Source organism: Gymnodraco acuticeps, unplaced genomic scaffold (assembly GCF_902827175.1).
Source record: "Gymnodraco acuticeps unplaced genomic scaffold, fGymAcu1.1, whole genome shotgun sequence".
NCBI lineage: Eukaryota > Metazoa > Chordata > Actinopteri > Perciformes > Bathydraconidae > Gymnodraco > Gymnodraco acuticeps.
This window is the reverse complement of record NW_022992101.1, coordinates 139137-153596: the sequence shown is the minus strand read 5'-3', so window position 1 is coordinate 153596 and position 14460 is coordinate 139137. Positions and strand designations below refer to the sequence as shown.

Sequence of the window (14460 nt, the reverse complement as noted above, 5' to 3'; positions counted from 1 at the left end):
TTTGAATATCATCCAAGTTTTGTAGATGGACAATTTTGCTATTATTAGTATAAGGTTTACACTAGGCTATGGGTCAATGACGTGACGCCTATTTTTTCTTTCCAACTGAATTTTTTACCTTAAAAAAAACATTAAAATTCATAAAAAGATAACATGTATCTCTAATACCTTCCCCATATACATACCCACTTTAACTTCTCCAAACATTTGAGGTATTGGTCATTTTTCTGCTATCTGAAGTGTCAAATGTCCATGTGGGGCGACTGTCCAGCATTGACTTCTATTTGGACAACCGGCTTAAAATCACTTTAAATCTATTTAAATATTTCCCTTGCCCTATTTGGCATAATTTCAAACATGTTTTGCATTCATTGACAAAATTATGAAGCATTTGCACATATAGTTCCATCATAATATACAAACGAATGTTGTCCGTATATGTTCATTTTATGAAATATCATCTGGGGCGACCATCAAGAAAACACAATTGTGGGACTTTTATTTTGAAACCACCTCAAGGACAGGATGTTGCATCAGCCAGTCACATGTGAGGGACCCAGAGAAACAACTGGCAGGTTAGTAAGTCTCTTTCATATTTGCAAAAAAATCTCTTTTTTAACTGCTGTAATGTACTTGCCACTTTTGGATGTCTTGACCGCCCCAAAACTGTGAATAATATGTTATATCCGAAAATCTATATTTTGATGATGAATTTGATAGTGACATGTGGTAAGAGCTAGCTAGTTTGGTTTCTGTAGCTAACGGTTAGCCTGTAATATTTGACTGACCTTGAAAACATCATCTGGGCGACCAAGTATCATGTGGGGCGACCACTGCTGAGTGTTTTAGATGATAGATATATGTCCTGTATTTGTAGTTTCTGTATATTTATATTTTATTCATGTTTTATATACATAAAGTTCTTTGTTTTATCATAACTGTTTGTATACTTTAACATATATTTTTCAAATTTTCAGTCAAATTTTCAGTACATTTTTTTTTTTTTTTGTACAATCTTATGAGAAATATTTAAAAACTGTATAGCATGACATTCCATTTAGGTAATTGTACATGTATTAGTCATGTTTAACTAGTTTAACCTATTTTCTAGATGGCAAAAACAAGCAAAGAGAAGACTGCTTGCTACAGGCAGCGGGTCAATGCAGACCCTACAGTAAGAGCCGACTATCTTGCCAGGAAAAGAGAAAGGTAAAAAACGATATGTAACATGTAGTATATCTATGTTTCTCTGTTTCTTTGTTTTTTTGCCTATTGTCAGTGACTTTGGGTCATTGAAAAGCGCTATACAAAATAAATGAATTATTATTATTATCATTATCTTTCTCTGGTGTATTTCAAACTGTCATGTTAGTAGGATTAGGAATAACCTTTTCTGTAATATATTGAACTTAAATTTGTATGTGATTTAGCCCACCAGAATCAGTATAACATTATACACTATTGTTCCAGCTACCATAGAAGAAAACAACAGGGCAAGATTCCATATTTGAAGTCGGATGAGATTTCAGAGAGGGAGGAAAAAAAACAGAGAGACAAGTGGAACGCTGCATCCAGAGGTTACAGGGGAAGGAAAAAGATGGAAAAGGCGATGTTGGACCTGACACCTCCATCCATGGAGAACACTCCACCAGTTCTAGCTGGTGTAGAAGTAATCCAAGAGCAATGATGGAGACACTTGGAGGGGCGTGATTGGGAGGAACGGCCCCCCTGATCTGAACCGGAGTGGTGGTTTGTTACTGGACTTCTGTGCTAGTCATGGATTGGCCATAACAAACACCATGTTCGAACATAGGGATGCTCATAAGTGTACGTGGTACCAGAGCACCCTAGGCAGAAGGTCCATGATCGATTTCGTTATCGTATCATCGGACCTGAGGCCGTATGTTTTGGACACTCGGATAAAGAGAGGGGCGGAGTTGTCAACTGATCATGAAGCGCTACGTCATGAACGCAAGAAATCATACCCTCGTGGGGGCGCGCTCATGTGATTGGCTTAGAATGAAGGAGACATCTGATTGGCTATAGATAGAAAAAATTACAAGTACGAATCGGGTGAGCGTCAGGGGAGTCTCAAAAAACCCACACACGAATGCACAGCGATCCGTGCACAGAAAGCGGTTTGTTTGTGATTCAATGGAGCCTGAATACCAGCACTGAGACCCTCACCCTGCACCCTGAGTCTCAACTCTGTGTTTTTCAAGCCTTTCCCTGTTTTTTTGTATTAAACAAAACATTAAGCTTTCCCAATGGTGTGGTTTTCGTTTTGTGAAAAAGTGCAAATGCAGTGTTTGTATATAATTACATCACATATTTTTTTGCTGTTGGTCGTGAAATTGCTCCTGCTGACTTGAGCCAGCCATTTTTTCCTCCACTCCGTGTCAGTGGGGAAGCCGTACATTCGTACTCCTTTCTCGGAGCGATTTGAGCATCCCCAGGCAGCACAGCAAACCATGGTGGCGACTAGGAGGCAGCACAGCAAACCAGGACAACACGGAGGAAAAGGCACAGACAAACTGCATGATATGCTATTCAATGTTTATTGAATTCCATGTATTTGCAATGGATGTTCCTAAAACAACACATTTAACATCATCATCATGCTGCTGCTGCTGCTAGTCCTTTGATAGTCACCTGTCGGTCACCTGTCCTTTCTGAAAGCCATAAAGATGACATTAGTCATTTAGATAACTTGTGTCCTCAATTACCATGGGATTACTGAAACTACCATGCATTTAAGAAAATGGTAGACATTAATCTAATCTGAATTTTAAAGCATTACTTTAGATCCCCTCCCTCTAAATATATCAATAAACATTAGAAAGTGATGCTCCTGACTACCATACAAGTTTAAGAAGATAATATTGGTTTTAAAGAATTCAAAGCTATAAATAAACAGCAACAGGCTCTTTAACCAAGGCACTGTTAGCCTAACATGTAAACTAGTTGTTCACACTAATCCTAATATTATCACTTAATATTAGCAAATTCTATTTTATTTTTTAAAACATATTGATGTAAATACATACACATATCGATTTGTTGTATAAATATTGCAAATCAAAACCTTTATTCACTAATAATTACCAAAAATCGTAGTTCTATCTCCTGTTATCAGTGCATTCACATTGCCCGCCATGAACTTCCGGGGAACGATCCTCGTCTACATGAACCACGTGACGATAACCGTTTTTGGACTTCCGTTGTCGTAACTCTTCTATCATACGGCTCTGATCCATGCCATTGACCAGCAGCGCGGGTGAGTCATCTAGTGTTTATATATATCTATGAGTGACAGCGTCTATCGTTTTTCCAACCCAGTTTAGATCCCACTTCCGCATTACACAGGCATCGACGCGGCGTTACGTCACAACATCTACCTGGCGTTACATCCGGTCACATCACTGCCTCACGCGACACACCCGCGAAATCTGAATCTGACAAGCGAAATACCGCTGAAACGCCGCATAATATACAATATACAATATAATAGTGCTTCTTCGTCAATATGACTGACGACCACACTTATGTAGCGCTGAGGTAATGTTAATTAATCATTTAATATGAATTCCTGATGGATATAAGATATACATTAGCAAACATCTGGAGGCCTATATATAGTCTGTTTCATTTTTTTGTTTGTCATGTAACATATTAACGTTTTGACCTTCTGTTTAGGATGTAAAGGTATCTATTTAATATTTTATTTAAATGTAGACATTTATAATATGTTATAAATGTCTATGTTGTTATATAATTACATTAATAACATATTAACGTTTTGAGACCATGTAAAAATGAAATGTTGGGACATTTATAAAAATGTATTCCTTTACATAAAAGTGCTTTCCAGAGGTGTAAGAAGTGATAAGATCTTGTACTTGAGTATATATAGCCTTGAGTATATATAGCCTATATATATTTAAAACGTCTTTTGTTTGTCCTGAAAACGACATTTGAGGATACACACAGGCTATTTATAGATAATAAAACACCAGTAATACAATCTCAGGACTCTTCGATATGGCTTTGATTATAGGATCGTTTACTTTCAGTCAACAAATCCTTTGGAAAGACAAAAACCAACAATTCAATATCCTGCTTTACCGCGACCGCTATATGAAGTCTATGACGCGATCGCGTAGAGCTACGTCGATGCTTGCGTAATGCGGAAGTGGGAAAAACGATAGACGCTGCCCGGTGATATCCCTTGAGCATTTTCGGATATTAATTATTGCCTTGCCTTGCCTTATTCCCAAATCCCTGAAAAGTATGGATTTATGAGATTTCATGGAAAATTCTCAAATGAAATGCACCAAATGTTGCTTTCTTCAAAGTTTATTCATAAATGAGGTCATGTGTTCCAAATTAATGAATATTAACCCCTTTATGCCAAGCCAGCAAAACAGGTCGCTGGATGAACCCATTGAGCTTTTGAGATCCAGAACAATGGATTTCGTTATTTTTTTTAAATATGCTTTTCATGTCACATCTAACACATGTTGTAACCATCATCTAAAGTGTAATATACCCTGTGATTATGTAATCAAACCATAATTGCAATATTTTGTTGTCATACGGATTCTGCCTCCAGATTGTATTTGGCAAGATAGCCCCTCCAACTGCCAGTGTAGACAGTGCTGTAAAGATTGGAGAGGCAATGTTAGAACTATTTGAAAAGACATGGCCAGAGTGATTTTACAACACCATCTCAAGCAAAGTGAAGACTGTTGTGGAATATTTTCCAAGGCCCATAACTTTGACCCAGTTTATCAGTTCAAACTGTCCTGACTGAGCACACGCACCTCGTAACCTTGGCTGCTGTGCTCTCAGTGTTCTGTCTCCCTGTTCCTGCCTGTTGGCGTCAGCTGATAGAGGTGTTATGATTCTATGTTCCTGCCTGTTGACGTCAGCTGATAGAGGTGTTATGATTCTATCTTGTTATGCAGCGTGTTGATGATTCTCTCAGAACTAGCTAAATACATAGGTCTGAGGTAGAGTTCTTTAGAATTGACGTGGCAACCCACCCGTGCAGTCTCACCGTGACTACTGTGACTTGTGATGTGAATTCTCCGGCCGAAACTCCAAATAAACCATCAGTGTTTGACATCGAAGCTCCTGCTCTACCGTGTCTCCTTCCTGAGTCGGTGACTCCCACTGCATTGCTACACAGAAGTTTCCCTTACAAATTGGCGTTGTCGGCAGGATACCAACACATCTTCAGAACTGGTAAGTGTGATTTCAAATCTACATTTGGACATTGCCTTACCAGAATCTGTGATTGACGGTATCCTAAAAATTACCTGTGAAACTGAGCGGCTGTGTTTCGTTTTTGGTTAATGAACATTTGGGGATAATAAACCCAGGGGATCAGTGTCTGGGGACTCAGTCCTGGCTGATTTCCTCTGTGTGTGCTGCTCGGGACGGAAGTGCCATACAAGCATACACAGCTCATGTTTAGAGAGACCTTAAAGAAAGGCATCAGTGAGGTGGAGCTTCTGTGTGAAAGCAATGTAAAATATTTGTATTGGACAAATCGCCGAATTCTGGGGGTTTTAGCGGCCAAACACAGCAGTTGAAAATAAGCAGCCGGATATATTACTCCTATCGCCTCTCTGTAAAACACGGCTCCAGCAGCAGCCGCGGGTGTGTGTGTAAAACCTCCCTGTGTTTGTGGGGCTGGAGAAGTGCAGCTGAGAGGGAGAAAGTCACAGCTTTTTGTCTATAGCTTTAACTCACACCACCTCCGTCTCTATTAAAAACGAGATGGTCTAAAATGCACTCGTTGTTTGTGACCGTCTTCTACATTGCTGGCAAGGCCGGGGCAGCGCGAGGTGTGTGCATCATCCGATGCGCCACAGTTCCCTATACATGGCTAGAGGAGCTGGTGGCGGTCCGGGGTGCATACATAAAATTATAGGCTAATTGATCACGGGTGGGCAGTGACAAGCAAGTGTAGACCAAAACTGTGCTTCATCGATAGCAAGTGTATAGGCTGGTCGAGTAGGACTACAGTTAACTGTGCTGTTTTTGGAGAGAAAGGGTAGCGGAAAAAAGTCTATGTTCTCCTGGTCGGGGGTTCATAGCGCCACTGATTTAGTAGTGGTTGTCGCAAGAGGATAAGCTAGTTATTGCTTTTGGACGGTCTTCAGGCACGATCTTAGCACTTGTATACAAGGGTGGACGCGCGAGTCAAGGCGCCACCCTAGAGATAAGTCCATACCCCCTCTGATACCTCCTAATTCGTCACAAATTGAGCCGGATGAGCCATGCTGTCATGCTGGTGTTTATTACGAGTTCATGTTTTGTTTGTCTGATTGTTTGTATGGGGGTCTATATTGGTTTGTCCCGCCGTCTTGGGTATGTTTTGTAACAACTAATAATGAATCAGTCCATAGACAGGGTAAAATGAACTAAACTTTAGTTATCCCACCAAAAGTAAATGACTTGAGAAAGAAAAAAATATAAAGATGTAAAGCAAAATTCTGGTCGTATAAATGTGCTGCAAAATGAAAATAAATAGCAAAGGAGTGTTTTTATGTCCTGCCTCTGGGTGTGCAGGGGAAAATGTAAACACGAAGCCCACTGTGCAGGGTGTGCGCTGTAGGTGTAAGAAGAAAAGAAGATTATATTGCTTTAAGAATCCATTCTTAAATGGTATTGCTGGTATGTTAAGATATGTTTGTGACCTTGTATAAACCCTATGCCCCGTCCTGCGCCCCGAGACCCTCAGAGGCATCACTGCTGGTCGTAAAGACCTGCCTGAGGAGATCAGGGTTGCAAAATCTGTTTTTGTAGGTCAATGTTGTATTATTTGTTTAATTTATTCTTAATTTATGTATTGTATAGTAATAATGAATAAAAACGTAGTGTATTGAACAGATTCCGAAACAAAGTAGATAAGACAGAACTAGACTCAGACATAATACTAATTGTTGTTGAAACATTTTGCGCTGTTGCTGCAAAATGGAAACTTTGTTGATTATCTATTCCAACTGGCCACTGGAATCAGGTAATTAATATAAGTTGAAGTTCAATTACAGTTTTAAAAATAGTTTAACATTCTTTATTAAACTGCTTCAAATTATTTCTCGTATCAACCAATTGGTCTCTATAGACATTACTACAATTAAAATAGTTGTTAAACTACTGACAAGTTTTCTGAAACCGAGCTTATGAACAACAGAGTAAAGGTCGCTGGTTAAGCCAGGATCAATATATTTGTTGAAGTTTTTATTGTGTGCATAATAAATGTTTTAAACCTTGGGCAATCTCTTTAAAATAAGTAATTACAGTTAAAAAATAGATGTTGTTTTCCAAGGGCCTCTCTTTCACAGGCCCACACTTTGAATCATGACACTTCCAAGTCCTACAGAGATCAGTATCACTTTGTGTTGCAAGCCAAATCCAGGGGTTCTACTCGAGCCCAATTTTAAATACCATAAAGAAAAGTATTGAACCCAGCTCGAGCTAAATGTCAAATGTATTTAATTAATGTGCAAGTGCTTTGATTTATTTAAAATGTTCCAGTCTAGCTTCCTTCGAGTTTAGTCTAAGCAACAAATTGTTTCTCATAACATTTTCACTGCTGTCCCAAATGTTTTAAACCTTGGGCACACAAGCACACACAAGCACACACACACACACACACACACACACACACACACACACACACACACACACACACACACACACACACACACACACACACACACACACACACACACACACACACACACACACACACACACACACACACACACACACACTTTGGATGAGTATTCACTTTATCCAAATTGTAAATTGTTGCCTTCTTTAAAGTTATTAGTAATTCAAGATTAATTATTAAATTAAATGTGGTACATAACATAGAATAAATAAAATAACTTTGACTTGATAATTTCGTTCACAACATTAGACCTTGTCCTCTAATCTCTACTAGAATAAGATAAGTGTGCATGTTTGGGTGTTTTAACACTCCTGTAATGTACCTAATCTTGTTATCCTTTTCATTACAGAGCTGGGAATATGGTTTATTGCTTAGATTCTGATCCGTGCAAGTCCAATTTTGACTGACTTTAGTTCTAATGTTAATTTGATTTCAACCCATAAGTAATTATTTAGATTAACTCAACATTTCACATAATGATGGATTAGTGTTCCACATTTTTTTCCACTCATTTGTTGTGCAATTAGGCCAATGGTAAAGAGAGACATTGATGACCTTGTGTCCCTTTTGTTGGTACGTGGTTCCATTTTGTCTATGGCCTTGGACGGCTTCACTAAGAGTCACCCAGTTCTACCCTGCTACAGTCCGGCTGGGTGCAGTCACAGAGATGCTATGGCTGCTCTACATGAAATGACATTAATGGTCTGGTCCGAGAATGGACACCATTTCCTGCTCCCAGAGAGAATGACGCTCCTCAAACTGAACATTACAGCCGTTGACACTGTCTCACGTGGGTCTGCTCCCCCCCACCGAGCCATGAACTGAAAGCTTGACATCTGCTTTGAACACCTGGAAGCCTCCCTGTCACACCAGCACCAACCCTTGGGTCAGTCAGATGGGACTAACGGCTTCACTTAGGGCATTTGGTTCAGATACATGACTCTCGTTACCGCAGAGTGGGTTGTTTTTTTTAAGGCTATTCATACTGCCATGCAGAGGATGCCTGTAGGTTGGCAAGCTGTTAAAGGCCCCTACTATTTTAAAATAGGCCTAATGTCAGGGGCCTCTTAGTTCTACATGTATTCACATTATATAGACAATGTGTCCACCTGAAACAAACTAGAGGCTGCACAAAACTCAGGCTACAATACAACCATTCTGTTCTGCTCTAACGATTCAATTGATAGATTCTATATCAAAACAATTAGCTTTTATTGTTTCCAATGATAACGTCACCTTAAGTGGAGGAATGCAAACCTGTTTTCAAATGTAAGGTTTTGAATTAGTTTGACATTTCTCAGTAATAACACCCTCAGACACCCAATTCCATTCATGCTATGCCATCAGTAGTGACTCAGATGTTAAGGGGGATGAAGCTTTTCCTCCCAAATCAGATATGCTTTGTTTTTTCAACAAATGTATACATTTCCTGCATAATATATGTTTCTCACAATTGTTTTTTTGTAAGCTGCACACAGGTGATACTGAGTCTTCTCGAGTAATAGATTACACCATGCTTAAATAGACTCCTAAGTTATTATTTCATATGTGACATATGTAAGAAAAGGGAGGGAAGAGTCAATTATATTGAGTAATTGATTTTATATTGGAACATTTATTACTCAAACCTGTTTTATGGAAGAGGAAAAATATATATTTCTGATAAACTAATATTTTATCAAATGGTGAATTAATATAACATTTAGAATCATTGAGAAGGGGTTATATCCACAGGGACTAGCTCACTTTAAATTAAAATAACATGTCTCTGCTTTGGACTGATGAGTATATGATTCTTGCATGTTAAATGACTAACACAAACCTTACATGTATGCATGTGCATGTGTCAGGAAGAATCCCAAATAATTCTGAGGGGCCTATCCTATTTTTGTAATTAAATGATAATGTGCTAATCCATTACTTTGAGTTGTCTGCACTCAGGAAAACATCCCTATCAAGTGTTAACCCAATAACTAGGACAGCGCTGAAGGCCAAGGGTCAGAGAGAGAGGGTCACACTCTCCGGTTGCAGAGGGCACCCCCATCCACGGGCAAGGAGGCACGAGGTCGTTCAAGATGAGAGGATTCTAATCTTCAACTTTCTGAGGAGATGGGATGCTTCTTCACCATTCTGCTCGGTGGGCTCAGGCAGACAACCCTGCGGGACGAGCGAGGGCTTCAGAGGCTTCATACCAGGTTCCTTGTTTCTTGGAGGAGCAGATGTCTTCCTAACCTCTCCCATCACGGGGGGAGACACCTGGATGCGCCACTTGGAATACGCAGTTCCGCAGCAAGCAGATAGCAGAAGGAATGCAGGCAGATGGGCCTCCGTTTCACTGGGGGGATCAACTACAGTGCTCACTGAATGAGCCACACAAAATCAGAGCAATTGGGGGGTTGAAATATGGCGCTCTGATGAAGAAGAGTTTGAGCCAATCAGCACCTCAGTGCTAATCTACAGTATCAGGATGCCTTTACACACCAGACACTCGTCATAAAGAGAGGAGGAGAACGAGTCAGAAAGACTGAAGGACATGTTCTTCCAGCTCTCGTACAAAGATGAACTTTGAATTGATTTTATATCTTGGATGTTTACAGATGTACAATTAATGACTGTCTTTATATTTCCAATGACCAGACATGTGTTGAATAGTGGTGATTAATATATTTTTGCCGGATCAGATTACACTTTCGCACTAAACAAAATTAATTAATTAATATTTTCAGATTATAAAGTATTGAATAATAAGATATTTCTACTATTACCACAGATAATGTTAATATCCTTAATCGTCCAGCAATCAGGCTTAACAACACTACTCTTTAATGTATTATCCATGCACAGAAAGACCTACAATGATGTTTCAAGTACTGGATTCATTTCAGTTTTGGCCCAAAACAAATATTTTTGCTATTGTGCACCTGTGTTTTATGTGTGTTCATTATTATGCTTTTGACAAAAGATGATCAAACACTGATGAGAGATGATTTTTCTATTATGATTGGCTGTATCGATCATTGTGATTGAATGTTTCAATCTTAATGTGATTGTTATTGATGTAATTGAGGTTGTGTAAGTCCACACTCAAATCAGAAGATTCCCATTGATTTAAGTATTGAACAAAATATTATTAGACTAAGGTTTTTTAGATTATCAAAATTGATAAAAAGAAAGGAACTTTAGATTATCAAAATTGATAAAAAGAGAGAAACTGTTGTGGAATATTTTCCAAGGCCCATAACTTTGACCCAGTTTATCAGTTCAAACTGACCTGACTGAGCACACGCACCTCGTAACCTTGGCTGCTGTGCTCTCAGTGTTCTGTCTCCCTGTTCCTGCCTGTTGGCGTCAGCTGATAGAGGTGTTATGATTCTATGTTCCTGCCTGTTGACGTCAGCTGATAGAGGTGTTATGATTTTATCTTGTTATGCAGCATGTTGATGATGCTCTCAGAACTAGCTAAATACATGGGTCTGAGGTAGAGTTCTTTAGAGTTGACGTGGCAACCCACCCGTGCAGTCTCACCGTGACTGCTGTGACTTGTGATGTGAATTCTCCGGCCGAAACTCCAAATAAACCATCAGTGTTTGACATCGAAGCTCCTGCTCTACCGTGTCTCTTTCCTGAGTCGGTGACTCCCACTGCATTGCTACACAGAAGTTTCCCTTACAAAGACCATGGCAACAACAACCAAATCCATCAAAATTGGTGACTCCAAAATGTATGACCTAAATGTGATCTATTCGAGGACCATCGCACTGTTCTCTAATGACCGCGATGTTGACGTGAAGGATGTCCTTGCCTATGAGCTGGCACCAGTCCCAACTGCCATGTTCACAGAGGATGGAATGCGAATTTGTAAAGCCAAGTCCACACTGAAGAAGTCACTCCAGGTAGAAGTCTCCAGGAGGAATGCCGGTGATGCATATGTCACTGTCATTGATGGATCAGCACTTATTTAGACCATACACTGGCCAGCTGATGGTACTGTCGCTGATTTTATTGATAATGTTAAAACACGGCTGATTTCATACCTGTCAGAGAGTGACGTCTACCTCATCTTTGACAGATACTATGATTACAGTATCAAGTCTGTCACTAGAGATGTCAGGGAGACAGTGGTCAGTAGGAAACATCATCTCCTCCTATCAACTAAGCTACCAGCCCAGAAGGTTGTCTTGTCATCCATTGAAAACAAGAAACAGCTCAACCTATTACTGTGAAGTTAAAACTTCTTTGCAGCAATGTTGAGCGCATCATCAAATGAGGGAAACTGGATTCACCTGTAGATACACTGATATTTATTGAGAGACAGACAATTACATACGGCCGGGGATCATCCTAGTTTCACACTGTCCTTGTGCTCCACCAAGGTAATCTCTGAACCAAAAGACACAAAACATCTAACCAACACGAGGAGAGGCGGGCTCCCAGAAAGCCCGCGTATACCTAATTAGTAGCAGATGTGAGACAATGGTCTACTTGTCTCAAAGAGATCCAGACAAGCCTCAACCTACACAGGGGTCTTTGACTGACTACAAGCAGATGTTTGCAGTATCACAGATTCTATAAAACAATAAGAAACTCTATAAACAGATCAGATGAAAATATTCTCTTACAATTACTATTTAAGGAACTGACCGAAGTCAGGCTTTTCCATCTACGGGGCACAAACAAACACAAGTTGGAGGTGACAGGGGGGGACTCATGCCCCATCGAGATCAGGATGGAAGAAAGAAGGAGCCGATATGAGCTAGAAAATCAGCAGGAAGAAGCTGACACCATCTTTGTCCAATAAGTCCTGGGGTGTGCTAGAGAAGCCCATCAAATCTCTGTGGTTTCTGATGACACAGGTGTGTGTGTGTGTCACAGATGTGTGTCCTACTCCTTCACCATTACCATCAGGCAAGACTGGATGTGCCACTCATCATGGAATCCCCCCGCAAGGAAAGAGCAATAGTGGACATCTAGGCGACACTATCCAAGCATTCAGAAATTGTCGTGAACCTTTTACCAGCCCATGCCATATCGGGATGTGACACTGTAGCGTCTTACTATGGGTTGGGAAAAGGCTCTGTCATCAAAGTCCTGAAAGCTGGGTACCAACTATCAGCCATTGGCAACATGGATGCACCATTCCAGCAAGTCCTCGACCCAGCCACTGCCTTCATCTCAGCCTGTTATGGCATAAAGGAGAGCACAGACATGTCACACACAAGGCTACTTGTCTGGGGGGGAAAGAATGGAAAAGGACATATGTCTGCTCCAAACCTTGCTGCTCTACCACCAACAAATGAAGCATTCCTTGAGAATGTTAAGAGGGCCCACTTTCAGGCAATGTTGTGGTGAAATCTCAATGTAAACCTTCTGCCAGCATGCCCAGCACTGAACCCAGAGGAATTTGGATGGAAGAAAGATACATGTAAGAGGTCACTGATCCCAACCCATCTACCAGAAGATGCCAAACTTGTCTCAGATTATATTTTGGAGATGACCAGGTGTGGCTGCAAGAGTGAGACCCCTTGCAACTCCAATAAGTGCAGTTGTAAAGTGTATGGTTTGCCATGCACAATGTTCTGTGCATGTTTCAGGGTGGGATGCTCAAGATCCTAAGACTATGATCATCGGCAATATTTTTAATGTGTCATTTCTATATGATAGTGAGCAACAATCTGCTTGCCTTTCCTTTTTGTTGTTGGTAATAAACGCCACGCAGTTGCGTGAGCAAAAGAGATAAGTTGTTTGCATTGTCTTTGCATCATTCACTGCACTACAAAAGTATGTTTTGCTGGGTCAGCTTGAAAGGGTTAATATTAAATAATTTAGAATACAATGCACTGTATGAATGTAGACATTGGGGAAGGCAAATGTGATGCATTTGATTTGAATATATTTCAATATTATTGCATGAAATCCTTGTTTTTCTGGGATTTAGGCGTTTTGGGCATGAAGGGGTTAATATCGGAACATGCTAAGAGTATCAGTGGGCACCCTCCTGTACTCCTATTGAATAAACATTGGAGAAAGTAAATTGGGTGCATTTGATTTCAATATTATTGCATGAAATCTCATAAATCCTTATTTTTCTGGGATTTTGGCGTTTTGGCCATGAAGGGGTCAATATCCGAACATGCTCAAGGGATATCACCGGGCGGGCACCCTCCTGTATTTTGAAGAGGTACCTCCAAGCTACAAGAAACAGCAGGAAAAAAGGGTTTAACTTTATCAGACGAAACAAGGTTCATCCAAAAATCAGGCTTTGGCTCCCAGACTATAATGCATTATCAAAGTAACTACTGTAAATGTGTCAAATACAAGTAGTGGAGATTTTATTTAAAATTGTAGTTGAGTAAATGTACTTAGTGTTAGGGAAATAATTGTCCTAGACTCCTAGATATGACGTACAGGACCAACCCTGACGTCTGTTTATCTCCTTTAAGGACATAGGCTGCTTGAGCCATAATGTTATTGTTCCCATTCTGTGACCGGTCAACACTAGGTCACAAATGGTCTGTTGTTGTGGGTGCACTGGGACATTTCCTTCTTTGTTGTTTGTGGACTCCAAGGTATGACATCTTCGAGGCCATAAATGACGGACGCAAGTAACTCAGTGTGCCCAACTGTCTAAAGCTATCTTATCAAAATATGTTGATTACTCTCTGTGAAACCAGTTAAATGGGCTAACAAGAGAGAGGCGCTCCAGAATTGACGTGGCAATCCACCCGTGCAGTCAGACCGTGACTGCTGTAACTTGTGATGTGAACTCTCCGGCC

The 14460-nt window shown here is 40.2% G+C and overlaps 1 long non-coding RNA gene across 1 annotated transcript; it reads left to right on the top strand.

Moving 5' to 3' along the window:
* Positions 1-547: 547 nt before the first annotated feature.
* LOC117537662 lies at positions 548-1766 on the top strand. Its single transcript, XR_004567754.1, has 3 exons — positions 548-575; positions 1112-1209; positions 1471-1766. It is a non-coding gene; the product is annotated as an uncharacterized LOC117537662 (long non-coding RNA).
* The last annotated feature ends 12694 nt before the right edge of the window (positions 1767-14460 follow it).